This window comes from Prionailurus viverrinus, chromosome A2 (genome assembly GCF_022837055.1).
Source record: "Prionailurus viverrinus isolate Anna chromosome A2, UM_Priviv_1.0, whole genome shotgun sequence".
NCBI classification, from domain to species: Eukaryota; Metazoa; Chordata; class Mammalia; order Carnivora; family Felidae; genus Prionailurus; species Prionailurus viverrinus.
Genome location: NC_062562.1, coordinates 14,746,026 through 14,762,891, shown reverse-complemented (window position 1 = coordinate 14,762,891; position 16,866 = coordinate 14,746,026). Strand labels below are relative to the sequence as shown.

Genomic DNA, 16,866 nt, shown 5'->3' with positions numbered 1-16,866 from the left:
CTACTTTGCTTGGCTTCCGGCTGGAACCACATCCACTCTGATGGTAATGGTTACATTACCCTGACTCTCTGGCGAGAGCCCCGTCTCAAAAGATATTCTTCTGTTTGCAAATAAAAGTGCGTCGTAATGTAAGAAATGCCGCATGTGGGGCAGACACAATCTTCCAAATAACGCCAGATCTGAGGAAGGGGAGGCATCCGTGTGGTGAGCCCCTCAGCTGGTCCACACACTTCGCGCCACGGATGAAGCGGTGAGGCCTGGAAGGGAACCGAGTTTGTTCAAGGTCACGTGGCAGGGCTGGACCAAGAACTGACTGCCAGAGGCTCCGGTGAGAGACTTCCTCCTCGGCCACACGGCTGGTCACGGAAGAGCGAGTGGCACCCCAGTTGTCAAAGCAAGTGCGGGGCCCCTCCCCCCGGGTGGGGGACACTGTGGTCCCCGCACAATCTCTGCAGACAGCAGCCAGGCAACACAGAAAGGGCCCAAGGCCCCAGCCCTGCAACCCCACCCCCAGGGAGTTTATCCCAAAGCTGGGCCTGCGTCCTACACAAGGGCCCGTCTCACGCTCCACCAGAGGGGACTGTTTACGTGACCCGGGGCACGTCTCTACAGTGGTGATGCTGAGCCAACTCCACACGTGCCGATGTATGACAGCTGCCACGATGCACAGTTTCAGTGGCAAAGACAGAGAGCAGATGGACAGCACGGAGAACCATGGCTCACTCTCTCTCTCTCACACACACACACACACACACACACACACACACACACACTCATTAAACCCAGGATGCTCAACCAGAAGCCCAGGTAGGAAGCATACGAATTTTTCACTGTGCGTGTTTTTGTGTCTTTTGAATTTTCTACACACAAATGTGACACTTCGTCCAAAAGGAAACTATGATCCCGCTTATGTGAATGATCCAGGATAGGTAAACCCATAGACACAGGACGCATATTGGTGGTTGCCAGGGGCTGGGAGGGGCGGAGAGTGAGGAGCAATTAATTGCTTCGTGGGGGAATGGAGTGTCCTTTCGGGGTGACAAAAAGGTTTTGAAAACTATCAGAGTTAGTGTTTGGAAAACGCCGTGAATGTACCAAATGCTGCTGAACCGTGTACTTTATTTAAAAAAAATTTTTTTTTTAACGTTTATTTATTTTTGAGACAGAGAGAGAGACAGAGCATGAACGGGGGAGGAGCAGAGAGAGAGGGAGACACAGAATCGGAAGCAGGCTCCAGGCTCTGAGCCATCAGCCCAGAGCCCGACACGGGGCTCGAACTCACGGACCGCGAGATCGCGAGATCGTGACCTGAGCTGAAGTCGGACACTTAACCGACTAAGCCACCCAGGCGCCCCTGAACTGTGTACTTTAAAATGGTTAATTTTACGGTGACATATGCTGCAATTTAAAAAAAACAAAAACAAAAACAAGGGCAGACGAGTAAATAAGTACCGACATAAAACAGTTTTCCGCATCTGTGCTTGGGAGGCAGCTTGGCAACGCTGGTTAGAGGCATGGGCATCACGGCCGAACTGCAGGGCTCAACTGCCAGCCCCACCCGGCGTCACCTGGGAGGCCTCTGTTAAGTAATCTAACTTCCCTGGGCTTTACCGTCCTAGTTGGTGAGACAGGCGTAATGACAGAACCTGCTTCCCAGGGTGCTTTCAACCAGTAAATAAAATGGTAGAAGGTAAGCGTCCAGCACAGGGCGCAGCACAGACTGGCCCCAGGGCCTTTGCCCCTGCCATCTGCCCACCGAGAACACCCTTTCCTGGGACAAATGCTGCTCCTTCAGGCCTTTCCTCAAATGCCACCTTCCTGATGGGGCGTTCCTTGATCCCCTGAGTTAAAACCGGAAACCGCCCTGCCAACACCCGCCCCAGGGTTCCGTCTCCTCCTCCACCCCTGTCTCTCCCCAGGGCTTGATTTCTTATTTGGTCCATCTCCTGTCTCCTTCCACTGCACCGTCTGTCCTGTTCACTATGCAGGCCAAGGCCTCGAACAGAGCACGTCCCAAGGCAGGTGATCAGTAAATACATGTTGAACGACTGGTGTTAGCGAATACCTTGGTCCCGATCCGGTGTGTAAGCCTGTCTCCCTGACAAAATAAAACTGCTGTTTTGTTGTCTAACGACCTTGAAAATAAAAATTAAACCTAAGCGAGGTGCCTGGATGGCTCAGTCGGTTGAGCATCCGACTTCAGCTCAGGTCATGATCTTGCGTTGGTGAGTTCGAGCCCCACGTCGGGCTCTGTGCTGACAGCTCAGAGCCTGGAGCCTGCTTCGGATTCTGTGTCTCCCTCTCTCTCTCCCGCTCTGTCTCTCTCCCTCTCTCAAAAATAAAGATTAAAAACAATTTTTTTTCTAATTAAGCATAAGTTTACATTTAAAAACCAGTGTTTCCAGCTAAGTATTATTCCCCAAGGGGGGAATCTACAAAGGAAAAGGGAGAGCAGTAAGTGCCATGCGCTCTGAAACATAAACCAAAGAAGTCACCCCAGTTTCCGAGCACCCACTGTGTCATGAGAGCTGGTCCCATGAGCCTTCAGGAGGATAAGGAGCACAGTGCACCCATGGGCCCCTGGGACCCCGTCCCTCCAGGCACCCTAGGCCAGAGCGGGTCATTCACGGAGAACAGGACAGGCTAAAAACAGGTAGGCCTTTCCCAGTGCCCTGCCCTCCTCCGTGGGGCACAGCGGCCACCCTCACGGGACTCAGCTTCCCAAGGCTCTCAGCCCTCAGATGGGGAAATCAAGACCCCAATTATTCAGAGCTCAAAAACGGAAGAAAAAAAAAGACAAAAACAACCCTCAGACTCTTCTAAAAACAGGCTTTCTAGTTAGTTCTCCCATGAGACCACGACGTCGTTACCCCACAGGGCAAGACGGCTGCCTCCAAACCCTGCACAGAGAAAAAGAAAAAGCTGAAGCCCGCACTCTCCGAGAGTTTGAGATTCCAAAAAGAGAATAAAACAAAACCAGAAACTGTGAGTAAAACCAGTAAGGAGCGTCTTCCACCCCACTGGGCGCCGTGGCTGTGGATGTCGCCTGGCTGCGGGGCTGGAACTTCGGGTGGGGGCTGAGTTAGGAGACACCTAGCGCACAGGTGTCCGGCCCCTTCTCCCCCACGCCCCGTCCCCCCTCCAAGTTTCAGCAGGTGTGGGGTGGGGCCCTGTATCGTTTGCATTTCTAACCAGTCCCCAAGTGAAGGGGTCCGGCTGGTCCGGGGACTACACGTTGAGAACCACGGCTCGAGAACAGTCTTCTGTGTTAGTAGTGCAACTGCGCGTGCACACACACACACACACACACACACACACACACACACGGCCAGAGAGAGCCCCTGCCCAACCACTGGTCTTCAAATAGCCAGACCAGCCTGGCCCAGAAGCACCGGCCCCCAGACGCTTGTCCATTCAAGTCCTGCATGAGCCAGTCACTGCCAAGAGGCTCTGAGGGCGCACCCAGAACCCCTGAAATCCGACGTCCCGGCATTTCCCTTTTTTGAGAGCGGTCGTGGGCAACCCCACCCCGCTTCGCCTTTTGCACGTGCGTAATGCCTCAGCTGCAAGATCCGCTTTCTGTTCAGGGATGCTTTCAAGTTTCTGAATCAGGAGATGCAGCTGAGAGAGGAAGCCACACCCCCCCAAAAAAAAGAGTGCCACTCAAGGAGAGCGACGGCATCCCCAACGGGGAGCCCCTCCCCCAAACGCAGGGACCTTATCACCCACGGTGGGCAATGCCACCGATCTCTCACTCACCAAAGTAATCGGCCTTCGGGTGACCATCCATCTCACGCTCCAGACGCTGAGTGAGGGCTTCTAATTTCAGTTCGGCGGCTGAGGGCCCAAGCTCGGGGCCCGGGATGAGGGTCTGGCAGGGCAGCTTCACCCTGGGGGGACTGGGGCTCTCCCGGAGCCCAGGCCCCAGGCTGCCATCAGATGACCAGCCGGAGGGGCCTTCTTTACAAGATAACTCAGGCGGTGTGGACATCACCGGATGGACAAGGCTGGTGGGGCTGAGCTTGGGACCAACGCCAGGGTCCGTGCAGACAGGCTTGGGACCCAGTCCAGGGGCCGCACCCGACGGCAAACCGTCCGCGCTGGCTAGTGAGGTTGATGGGGCGGAACTAGAAAGGTAAGACTTGGGTCCATCTTGGAACCAGGCTTGAGGGTCCACAGTGGGTTTGGGCGTGGTGCCCGATACCTCGCTCCCCCCGCCCAAGTTTGTTCTGGGAAGAGCTCCTTGGCTGGGGCAGCTCTGGGCCAAGGGTGCCAAGAAAGAAGGGGTCCTGGGCTGAGTGGGCCCCCTGAGGGCCCCGTTCTCTGGGCCGGGGGAAGAAAGGCCGGGGCTCACCCGCTGGGAAGAGGCGGTAGTCCAAAGCCCGGCTGGCTTCTCACAGCCGCGGCCACCAACACCACCATCCTGGCCGGTCTCTGACGACTGGCTGGAGCTTGGGGCCAGCTGAGGCTGGTACAGGGGATGGTCCCCGGAAGGTTTGGACAGTGGTGCTTCAGTAGTCCCTAGGGTGCCAGGCCACCCACTCCCGACGCCCACCCTGATGCTGGGGGACACTCCCGGTTCATCAGCCCACTTTGGGCTCGCCAAAGAGAGGTTGTCATAATAGTCTCCGTGGGTGAGGCAGGAAGGATCCTCGCAGGGGCCGGGCTGGCGGAAAGCAGACATCTCCCAGCGTGCCAGGCTCTCCCTGGAGCCACAGTCCTGGCTGCCGTGGCTTCCGCTGCGGACATACGGCCTGGCCCTCTGGTCCTGGGGTGGATACAAGGGCTGCCCAGAGGCGACGGCGCTGGCCGTCCCAGGACCCGCTGTCGAGGCAGCGAGAGGGGGCTTGGTAGCACCATCCGGGGTCAGCTTGTGGCCCACAGCGGCATCCCGTCGGACCTGTGGGCCTGGGGGGCCCCCGCCGTTGACCGGACCTCTGCCCCCCCTGGGCAAGGTCTCCTCCTGCAGAAGCTGTTGCTGCTGCTGGCGGTGGATCTTGGCCATCTTGGTGGCAAACACCCTGCGCGTTTCCTCAAACTCAGGGTTGTTGCCTGCCCCCTTGTCCACTCGGAAGAGTCCATCCTTGGAGGCCTCGTACATGTTCAGGTCCTCAATGAATTTGCTGGCCTCCAGGCCCAGGTCGCCGTACTTATCCATGTCGCAGGCGCGAGTCAGAGCCTAGCCCAGGTGGCCGGTGTGTCCGTGAGCGCGGGACGGGGGTGAGGGTTGTTGCAGCGGGGGGCCGGGGCTCAGGTCCAGCCCAGGACAGTCAACGCCTTCCACCTGCCGGGCCTGAGAGTCATGACCCCAGGCCTGGGAGTCCGGCCGAAGTGGAGGCCTCAAGGCCGGCCGGCCCAAGTGTGCGTCCAACTCCCTTTCGCCTCGGAGGTGTCCACGTGGGGGCAGCTGGTGGCGCTTCACCGTCCCAGCTTGCCGTGCGTTCTTTTCTCCTTTTCAAATCGTAAAAGGAAAAAGAAATAGAAGAAGACAAATCCCCTCCGTAAGCAATCAAAGTCCGAAACGGGACGACGAGCGCAGCCTCTGGAGGGAGCCGGAGTGAAGCCGGCTCGGCGGGAGAGGGTGGAGGCCGCCGGACCGGCCGCGGCAGAGGCGCGGCGGCCGGAGGCGCAGGCACGTCCCGGGCGCCGGGCGCTCGCGGCTCCCCGACCGACCGGCGCGGAGAGGGGCGCGGGGAGCGGCGCACCGGCCGGCGCGGGCCGGGCAGGAAGTCCACGGCGGCCGCGGCGGGCGGCCTATTGTCCGATGGCGGCGGCGACCGGGCGCGCGCGGGCCGGAGGGCGGCGGGACGCGGAAGTGAGCGCGCCGGACGCAGTCCCCGCCGCTCGGTGGCCGGCCGGGCGCGTCCCGGGCCGCGAGGAGGCGGAGGCGGGGGAGGCGGGGGAGGCGGCCGAGGGGCGGGGTCGGCGGCGGCGGGCGCCCCGGGGCAGGCCTGCGCCGCGCAGCGAGGCCCCGCCGCCCGCTCCCCGGCCGGGCGTTGTGGGGGGACGCGGGGCTGTGTCCCGGCTCGGGAGCGGGCACCGCGCGGGGGCTGCCCCGGCCGCCGCCGCGCTCCCCCCACCCCGCGATCCGCGCCCCGCTCCCCGGCTCCGGGCCGGCCCCGCCCCTGGGCGCGCTGGGCGGGGGCCTCCGCGCCGAGACCGCTGGTGGGCGGCCTGGGCAGCCCGCGGGGGCCCGCGACGTGCGCCTCGGAGTCTGCGGGAGTCCCGAGGGCCCGCGCTCCTCGCCCCACCGTGCCTCAGTCTCCCGGGTGGGCAGTCGACCCCATGTGCCGCCCGAGACCGCCTCCGTCCGGGCCGGGCCGGCCTCCAGGCTTGCCCGGGGTGCGCGACCGGAAGCCCGGGATGTCCCCCCGGGGCTGGTCCGAAGTTCTCTTTAACAGGTGGGCAGACTCGGGCACTCGGGGGGAAGTGTCCCAGACGCCAACGTGGGAGCCCAGGTCCTCTGAAAGGAGGAAAAGAAAAAAGTCACGTTGTTCCCCGGAGCGCGCGCGTTTAAGGGGCTCAGTGCAGCAATAAAAACACGTGCCCCGGTGCCTCCTTATTCCTAAGGGGATTCCTGACCCTCCCCACCTCCAACCCTCCACCCCTCCACCTCCCCCCCCCCCCCCCCACACCCGGGTCCGCACGACTGCAGGGGTGGCGGCCCTGACTCCTGGGCGCCCCCGCCTGGCCCAGCGCTCCGGGGGCACCAACTCCGAGGCGACCCTGCCTGGGTGTCATTCATTTCCACAGCCAGAGTGATCCTAAGGCGAATACCAGACCAGTCACTTCCCTGCTTAAACTCTCAATGCTTAACCCCGGAGCCTGGATTGAAATCCGCTCCCTATCAGGGCCTTCGGCCCTGGCGGACCCTGCCGCCCCCCACTTGACTGGGCGGCCCCTCTGCCACTGTGTTCCCGAGGCAGGAGCTTCCTGGTGTCCGCCCAGAGCCTGACCTTGAACTTCCGTGGCTCGTCCTTCCCATCTTTGCTGAAATCACCCCCTCCTAGAGGCCTATCTTTTTCAGCACCCTCTTTCTTTTCTCATCAGATCTGATCACTATTTATGTATCTGTTCACATGCTTTTTTTTTTTTGCTTTTTTTTTTGGTCATGGTCGGTGGGTTTTCCACCTCATTGAGACCCTATCTGTATACCCCGTGCATAGTCCATAGTAGTACATAGTAGTATCTAATGGTTGAACGTGTGAATTAGCAGATCCGTCTGCCAAAACTGACAGGGAACAAACCAGATAATCTAGGTAAAAAGTGCGCTGTATTCTGTAAACCCAGAGTGTGGTTTACCCGAGTCAGTATACTGCATGTGAGTCAGTATGCTGTAATCACCAGGAAGCTTGTTGAAAATGTAGAAATTCACGACCCCGCCCCCATCCAACCATCCAACCTAGAATCTTCATTTTAACAAGACTCCTGAGTGCTCTGTTTGCACAATAGTTTGAGAAGCCCTGCTGTGAAGAACTACACAGAATGAGGTATTTTTACTTTTACAAAGTCTTTCAACTTTCTTTTTTTTGTCTACAAAAGTAATACATGTTTATGGTCACAACTTCGAACAATACAAAGACGCTGTCAACTTTTAAAAAGTTGCCCATGATCCCCTGGACCAGAGAGAATTGTTAAACAATCCTTTTGTATTCAGTAAGACTTGTTAATTGATCACTGGGTTTACTCATAAGGTGAGTGATATGCTTGTGAACTTTTTAGAACAGTGATTCTCCAACTATGGCCCTGGGCCCAGCAGCAGCAGCTGCACCTGGAACCCGTCTAGACCTGTGGTTCCCAAACGTGAACACCCATCAGAATTCCTTAGGGAGCTTATTAAACACTGGTTGCTGGGACCACCAGTTTCTGATTCGACGGTTCTAGAGTGCGGCCTAACAATCTGCAGCTCTAGTTCCCAGGTGATGCTGATGGAGGTTCAGGGACCACACTTGAGAACCACTAGAGTCCCAAGTCCCAGGCTTCTGCTCTGGGCACTGTGGCAGTGGCCGTTGGTATACAGAGAGGTGAGGGCATCTATCAGAGTAGAAAGCCGCGGCCCAGCATACCTGACCCCTGAGTACCGGGAACGTAGCTGACAAAGTACCGGGAAGCCTCACACTAGAGCCACAGACACCAGCCAGGGCCTCTTGTAAATCAGTTTTCTCTTTTCATGCTAAGTTGGCAGCACCTGAGCCCATAATCCTTGGTCCCTACCCGCTCCCCCCACCCTGCTTCGCCTTGCCCGGAGTGCTCAGAAGTCACGGGTCTTACTCCCCGTCCCCCCTGCGGTTCTAGAAACCGCTACGCCATCTCCAGCATCTAAAGACACACACCTGGGGGCGCCTGGGTGGCGCAGTCGGTTAAGCGTCCGACTTCAGCCAGGTCACGATCTCGCGGTCCGGGAGTTCGAGCCCCGCGTCGGGCTCTGGGCTGATGGCTCGGAGCCTGGAGGCTGTTTCCGATTCTGTGTCTCCCTCTCTCTCTGCCCCTCCCCCGTTCATGCTCTGTCTCTCTCTGTCCCAAAAAAAAAAAAAACGTTGAAAAAAAAAAAATAAATAAAGACACACACCTGAACCCACCATCTACGTATGTCCTCACCAGACTGGCTTGTCCCCTCCTGGTCAGTGGAGTACCTTAAACCTTTACAAAACAGCTCTTAAAGATGGCATCCCAGGGGCCATAAACCACTGGGAAGGGGTACTCGGAAATGACGGGCACGGCCAGGAGGCCACTGGGTATTTTACTGCTGCCGTTTAACGCTCCAGAGGCAGAGGTGCTTTCCAAGTCTCTGCCCAACATTGAGAATCCGAGCCGTGATTATTTAACGTAGGCCGGTTTTGTCTGTTCTGTGTGCTCGGAAACATCCGTTGATTAGAATCTCAAAAATTGTGTTCAGACTTGCACATCAGTTGTTTAAAAAGCAAAATACTAAAGACCTAAATGTTTTTACCACTAAGCAGGCAGAGCATGGATGGTTTTGTTTAAGTGTTTGCTGATGATATTTTGTTGAATGAGAAATGTCCCACGTTCTAGTTGACCAATAAAGCCACTCCACGGCAGCGACCGTCCCCCACGGCCCTGCCTGTATAACAGAAGCCATAATCAACACACAGCTTTCCCTGAGTCTTGAAGCTTATTTTCATGAACACGTGGGTAGAAAAAGCATGTGCCCGTGAACACGTTGGTGAAATGCGGAATTTTCAACTTGACCTGCCCAGAATCTCAGTAACGTCAATCAGATCATATACCGTCAGCCCAGCTCCAAACCCTCGAGCAGCATCCTGAACCACGAGGAGAGTAAGACCCTCCCCTTGACCCTATGTGACCGGGCCTCTGGCCACCTCTACCTCCTAACTTCCCTCCAACCCCCCTAGGAGGCCTTGGGCCCTTTTCCAGGTGCTGAGGATAGGACAGTGAACAAAGCAGACGTGGCTGTCTGTTTGGATCTCCATCCCAGTGCGACAGGGTGGTCAGTAGAGAAAATAGATACATGCCTTGTGGAGGACATTAGATAGTGAGGGGAGCTCATGTGAAAGATGAAATAAGGAAGAGGATGGGGCGCCATTTTGAATACAACCACCAGTGATGGCCTCACTGAACACAGACTTGAGGAAGAGCGAATGGAAGGAACCATGTTGGAGACAGACATCTAAACAGCCCTTCTCAGGAGCTTTGTAGGGTATAAAGTGGAATAGAGGGGGAAATGCCATCAAGAGAGGCTTTTTTTGAGATTTTCTTTTTCTTTCTTTGTTTCTTTCTTTGTTTCTTTCTTTCTTTCTTTCTCCCTTTCCTTCCTCTCTCCTTCTTCTTTCTTTCTTTCTTTCTTTCTTTCTTTCTTTCTTTCTTTCACAGAGCAAGAGAGTGTGAGCTAGGGAGAGGGGCTGAGGGAGAGAGAGAGAGAATCTCAAAAAGCCTCCATGCTCAGCCTGGAGCCAGGCAAGGGCTCAATCCCATGACCCTGGAATCATGACCTGAGCTGAAATCAAGAGTCAGAGGCTCACCCGCCTGAGCCACCCATGCATCCCTAGACTTTTTTTTTTTCTTTTTTTAATATGGGAAATGGTACACGTGTCTGTGCTGATGGGAATGGCCCCCTGAGGTGGGGGTTGGGGCAGGAGAATCGCTCTTGTAGGAGAGAGAGAGGGGGATTTTTGGAGTGGCACACCTGAGCAGCAGAGAGGACCAAGCTCCACTGAAGATTTCATCCATGGAAACAGGAAGGATGTGGGCAAGAGTCAGGTAGGGAGGTACGTAAGGGGCTGGAATCTTGGGGTGGTAGGAGGCTCTTCTGATTAGTTTTCTCAGTGAAACAGGAAGTAAGGAGAGTTAGCTGAGAGTGAGGCCAGGGGAGCTGCTGTTGGGAACTGGCCATCTGGGGGACTGGGAGAGCAAAGGGCCCGGAGAAGCACCGAGTGATGGAAGCACGGAGGCTTCCCCTTCGCTCCCAACCCCCACCCTGAGATCTGGGGCATGGATTTCAACGAGGCCAGCCAGCATGGTGGCATGCTTTTCTCTGGGCAAGTTCAGTTGCACACGTGTGGGTATGAAGTAGGTGGAGAGTTGGATCCAACCAGCGCTGGGTCTGCCAAGTGAGTGCAATGGAACCAGAGTGGGCAAGACAGTTGCCCTAGACCCTGCCCCCCTCCCCCGAGGTCCCATATCCGTGTGATCCCCTGGCTTACAACCCTCAGGTCTGCACCCAGCGGTCCCTTCTCCAGGAAGTCCTTCTCAACTCTTCTCCATCCCTGTCCCCACCTGACGTGGCAGGGACTGTCTGTCTCCTCACTGGGATGCAAACCTCCCCAGGTTATGGGTCATTGGCCCTTCTGTTCATTGTTATGTCCCGGGAGCCTAGAACAGCACCTGGCACATGGTAGCACCCCTTCAAAATGCTTGGTAAATAAATGGAAGGGTCACATTAGAAAAGGGAGTACAGGCATTATCATCTACAGGTGGAAAAAAATGATTGGACTTAACGGTGACCTAGATTTGGAGAGACAAAGAAAGGAGGCCACGTTATTACTCTTGGGACTTTGTGTGTCACTACAAACCTTCTGTAGAGCTTGGTGATCACCTTGTACAAATATTTAATCAATATCATATATCCTCTATCTTGCTAGTCAAGAGTATGGCTAGATATAGATGTATGTGTGCATGTGTATTTGAATGTGTAAAGGATATTTGATTTAATAATATCTATTTGCGAGGATGCCGACTCGGGTGTCCGACTTTGGCTCAGGTCACGGTCTCACGGTTTGTGGGTTCGAGCCCCACATCCGGCTCTGTGCTGACAGCTCAGAGCCTGGAGCGTGCTTCGGATTCTGTGTCTCTGCCCCTCCCTTGCTCATGCTCTTTCTCTGTCCTCAATAATAAATAAACGTTAAAAAAAAATTAAAAAGAGTATCTGTTTGCAGAGTGCCTGGGTGGCTCAGTCGGCTGAGTGCCCAACTTCTGTTCAAGTCGTGATCTCACGGTCCGTGGGTTCGAGCTCCGCATCGGGCTCTGTGCTGACAGCTCCTCCTTTGGATTCTGTGTCTCCCTCTCTCTCTGCCCCTCCCCTGCTCATTCTCTCTCTCTCTCTCTCTCTCTCTCTCTCTCTCTCAAAAATAAATTTAAAAAAATTTAAAAAAGAATACGTGTTTGCATGCATACATGTATATTTCTTATATAGGTGTGCATACAGAATTGTTGACAAAAAGGCATTCAAAAAACCCGAATCCAGGAGACTGCAGCAGGCTGTAAACGGTGCCCGGCCAGCCTGTGAATTACCAAGGGGCCCATGAGGCAAAGGGCCCCTGTTCTTTAGACAGAGCCCTGCTTATTTTGCAGTTAACTGAAAGGGCCTTTCTGTCGCTTTTGCTTGGCTACAGGGAATGTCCCTGCACACAATGCCGTGTGTGTCCCAAAGCTGGAGGGCCACTTCAGGGAGAACGCTGAAAAGAATCTTTATATTTCAGCTGAGCAGATGGATGAAGACTTAAGAGCCCAGGTTCCTCTGGGCTCTCTCCATCCCACCGGGGCCCAGAACAGGCCAGGAAACCTTGGCCCCTCCCGGTCCGCTTCCCGGAACCCTGGCGGCTCCAGCCTGGAGTTGCACTGTGGAACTGGCCCGTGGATGGAGACAAACAGATGTGACGGAGGCCTCCTCCTGGTGCTTTGTGTCGTGACCGTCTGCCCTGGAAAGCGGCCCAGGCCAGACCCAGATATCTGGACCGTGACCTTGCCGTGCGTGCGCGGCCTCCGCCAGGCTCCTGGAACCCACTCTCCACTGGCCTCAGCCCCGCACCCAGGGCCTTGCGCCACACAGGAAGGCCCAGCTGCAGGCATGTGCCTGGGCACAGGGCCCCACGTGGCTCCCACACACCCACAGGGGAGGGGGGCTGCCCGCTGGCCCCGGCCCAACCCGCCCCGCGCCATCCGCTCTGAGAGCCCCAAAAAGATGTTCAGCGGGACACAGTGGACCGAAGTGCTTCTCTACGAATCCGCTCTGATTTCTGCTTGCTCTTTCGTATTTTTTAATAAGCGACGCACGCACGTCGCTTCAGATTCAAAAGGTGTCCATGAGCGCAGAGTGAAAAGTGTTGTGTCCTCCCCCCACAGAGCACTAGCCGGCCGGGGCCCCCTCCGGAGACAGCCACTGTCGCATCACCAAAGTACACGGGCATGTCCATTTCTTTTTTGCTTGCCTTTTTGGTAACACACGAAGCACTTTTTTGCACTTAACGCTTTTTTGCACTTAACGATCCTCTGGGAGATCTTTTCCCGTCATGTCACTCGCAGCTGCCTTGTTCTTTTTGAGGGCTGATATTTCACTCTCTGGGGAGGTCACGGATTTTTTAACCCATCCCTTATTCACAGGCCTCCAGGCTGCTTTCACACTTAGCAACGGCTGACTCACAAGCCATCTCCCACCCGTGCAAGCATCTCCGCGGGGTAAACCCACGAGGCAGGCACGTTCTCAAACACTCCACCGGGCTGCTGGAAACGACTGGTTGCCCGGATCTCTTTCTTCGCTGACATCCCGGGAGGTCCGCCTCACTCTCCCCCGGTCGCCACCACGCTGGGGCCAGTGTGGGAGCCGCGCACGAGCCACGACAAGAACCGCGATCGCTCACGTGTCACGGCGCCTCCTCTGTGCCCGCTCAGCACCACCCTCTCCATCTACGGCTGTGACAGCTCATCAGAGAGGCTCCGTTATCCACCCCTTTGTGCTGGAGGGGAAACTGAGGCTGCCGCCCGCCACGTCCGAATGGGAACCACGCCTTCCGTTTCCAACACCACCGTGTGCCCACAAAGAGGCCGGACTGGACTGCAAACTCTGTGAGGGTGGAGATCGGGTCTGCCTCGGGTCCACCTTGGACCTTGCGCACCACTCAAGCACTGGATGAAGGGCTATTGTACCAGGCGATGGCAATGCCAGTAAGAGCTGCATCCATGGAGCTCTAAGAGGTGCCCAAGTGGCCTCATTTGATCTTTGCAACGGCTCTGCGATAAATCCCATTATCCTTTCCACTTTCCACATGGAGACACAGAGGCACACAGAGGTGCCCACGGCGGGCAAGCAGAGGGCCCGAGACCGAGTCCAAAACCATCCCGAGAGACGGAAGAGCCAGAAAATGAGGGTGAGGTGAGCGGCGAGGGAGGCCGGAAGAGGAGCGAGGAGAGAACGTCTGGGAAATTGAAGCAGGAAGATGGAAAGGTGCCCGCGGGCCTTGCCACGTGGAGGTCATTGGCAGGGCCAGCTTCAGGCTCCTGGCCCGGGCCTGCACCTCTTTTATGTGGGTAATAAAGGAGTGGGAAACTCCAGACGGGCAGAGGACGTGGGGACATTTGCGCTACATCCAAAAGGAAAAAGTGCTGGGGCGCCTGGGTGGTTCCGTCACATCAGCGTCCAACTTCGGCTCAGGTCATGATCTCCTGGTTCGTGGGTTCAAGCCCCACTTCGGGCTCTGTGCTGACAGGGTGGAGCCTGCGTGGGATTCTCTTTCTCTTTCTCTCTGCCCCTCCCCCATTCGGGCTTTCGCTCTCTCTCTCAAAAATAAACTTAAAAAAAAAAAAAAAAAGGTAAAAGGGCCTGGGACATCTTCATTCATCGGCGTGGTCGGATGCGAGGCACCTCCCAGCTGGAGGGCGGCCCGGGGAGGCCCCTCGATGCTGCCAGGGGGACTGGACTGAGGACCTGGGAGAGGTGACGGCCGCTCGGAGAATGTGAGCCCTGGACGCAGGAGGGAAGAATGCCCTGCTTATTTTCACCTGTGTCACTTCACACCGACTTCATGCCCACTCGGCCCCCTCCTTTAAGCTTCAGCCAAAAATGTAGCCTCAAGGCCAAAGCCCTGTGTCATGTTTGGTCAATCTGGCACAAGCAATCTATGCGGAACTCAACATGGGAAATACTGGGAAATTCAAAATGCTCACAATTCTCAAAGCCTATTAAAAAAAAAAAAAATTCAGGGGCGCCTGGGTGACTCCGTCGGTTAAGCATCCGACTTCGGCTCAGGTCATGATCCCACAGTTCACGGGTTCGGGCCCCGCATCGGGCTCTGTGCCGACAGCCCAGAGCCTGGAGCCTGCTTCGGATTCTGTGTCTCCCTCTCTCTCTGCCCTTCTCCCCCCACCCCTCTCAAAAATAAATAGACTTAAAACAACCACCCAAAAACATGGAGAAAGCTTTGCTCCATGCCGCCCGAGAGCTGTGGACGGACCACAAGGCATAGCGGGCGTCCACGGGGTGCTGGCCACATCTGAGGGCTGCTTGGAGCCACTATTTTTTTTTTTTTCCTTGTCAAAATAAATGGGCCTTTTGTGTTGAAAAAGATTTCATGGTTTGGTTTCCTCTGAGAACAGCTGACCCTCGTTGACGTTAAAGCACCTCATCGAAACTCCCACTGCCATGGGCTGGCTGTCCTCGGGTGACCTCCACCCTAGGCAGCCCTGCAGGCCCGGGTGGGGACGGCTGCCTCCCCCCTGCACCCACCAACCACTTGGGAACTGGTCTAGGTGGGAACCCTGGGGTGCCCGGCAGGCCCCAGGATAGGCGGCAAGCTGACAGCAGGGTGAAGAGAGGACCGGGCGTCTGGAGCCTCTGGGGAGCCCTCCCCACTCCTACTGTGGGGGGCGCAATAGCCTGGTGCCCAGATGCCACCCTCTGGACGCAGGTGCACCGAGGCCACCCATCCCCGCTGCTCCCAGGCCCTTTCCTGCGAGATCCACCCTCCCCCTGCGACAGGTGCTTTGACGTGAGGACCCCTCTGGACGGCAGTCTCCAGCAGGGCTCAGTCTGGGGGTTCTCCCGCCTTCCTTCATCTCCCTCCTATTTCCCCCCATAAGCCCCTCGCACATCCCATCTCAGTATTTGCGTCTGCGAGAATCCAAAAGAACACACCCGAAGCGTCTAGAAATCGATGGGAGCGCAGCAAACAGCCTGGGCGTTCACTGCCAGGAGGGTGAGGTCAGTCTTCTAGTCTCATGCCAGTGCCCGGCTGTAACTGGGGTCATCACTCTGTCCCCTTCTGAAGAGACACGGACGCCCTCCCGAGAGGTGCACGGCGAGCCCCAGCCTGTCTCAATCCCGTCCCCCCGGGCGACTGTGTGTCCCCATTATGGGTACCTCGGCGGGCTGGCCGTTCCCATGTTCAAGCGTGAGGCGACCGCCATACCTCACAAGGAGAAACCGAGAGCATTGGGGCGCAGCGGGCGGTTCCTGCTCTTGACCTTGCCGACCCTAACCAGGGACTCTGGGTGCCATGAGGTCAGAGGGCAGGGAAGGGGGAGAGGAAGGAGGGTGCAGGGGTGGGGGGCAGCGGGGTCATTTTTACTATTTACCGAGAAACTGGTGCTGCCTTTTCTCGACGGGTCGTGAAGTCCCTGTCAGCTGGGGGGGGGGGGGAGGGGGGTGTCTGCCAGACCCCTCCTCAAAGAGAGGCGTGGGGGCCGCAGAAGTGGAAAACGGGCAGGAGGTTAGAGAGAGCAGCCGGGAAAGAAGGGCGGGAGGCCCGGGCCGGGTGGCAGTGTTCCCCCCAAAAGCCACGCCCTTCCTGGAGCCGCACAGGGTGGCCTCGTTTGGAAACGGGGCTGTCTGCGGCCATAACTAGTGAAGGTGAGGTCGCGTGGGAGTAGGGCGGCTCCAGGGTCCCGCAGGACCCGCGTCTTGATACAAAGAGACACACAGACGCGGGAGAAGGCCGCGTGACGTTGGGCGGAGGTCTGTGTAAGGCAGGTGCAAAAGCCAAGAAGAACGAAGAACTCGGAGTCCCCAGGGGCTGCAGAGGCAAGGAAGGGCCCCCCCTCCCCCCTCCCCCCTCCCCCTCCCTCTCCCCCCCTCCCCCTCCCTCTCCCCCTCCCCTGCCCCGGGAGCCTCCAGGAGGGAGCAGGGCCCCGCCCACACCTCGAGGTGGGACCTCTGGTCTCCAGAATGGTGACAGTGGCGACAGAAGAACCTTCCGTGGCTGCCACTGCTGGGTTGCGGTACTTTCCCGGCCCCGGGCGGCCCGCGTGGCTCCCCTCCAACCAGCGCCCCCAGGAGTGGTCAGAATCCCCCGGGGACGGTGACGCAGATCTGGAGAAGGCGCGATGGCATTCCGCTCATTCACTCAACCAACAGTTACGGAGCGCCGACTCGGTGCCAGGCCCCGCGCCAAGCGCTGGGGCTGCCCCGGGAAACAAGGCGGCCGGGCCCGCCGCGCCCCCCCCCCCCTCCCCGGGTGGCACTCGGCCTAACGGGCGGCGGGGGCACACTGACGGTCACGCGAGGGGACTGAGGGTTCCCGGTGGTAGGAAGTGCCAGCTGGAGAGCGAGCGCTGTAGGGCAGGAGGGACAAGGCTCCGTCTCCCTCTCTTTCTCTCTGTCCCTCCCCCGCTGTGCCC

At 57.3% G+C, this 16,866-nt stretch overlaps 1 protein-coding gene across 4 annotated transcripts in view; it reads right to left on the bottom strand.

The window, feature by feature from the left end:
• The window catches only part of LIMD1 (LIM domain containing 1), a 94,522-nt gene that overhangs the window by 64,611 nt on the left and 13,045 nt on the right, over positions 1-16,866 (bottom strand). The window contains exon 1 of one of the 4 annotated variants that reach the window (XR_007150521.1): positions 3,760-5,860. The exons of 2 other annotated variants lie outside the window; for them this stretch is intronic. The gene's annotated coding sequence lies outside the window, so the exon portion shown is untranslated. Of the gene's footprint in view, positions 1-3,759; positions 5,861-16,866 lie in introns of those variants that run through there. One more of the 4 variants, XM_047851025.1, reaches the window with a different exon arrangement.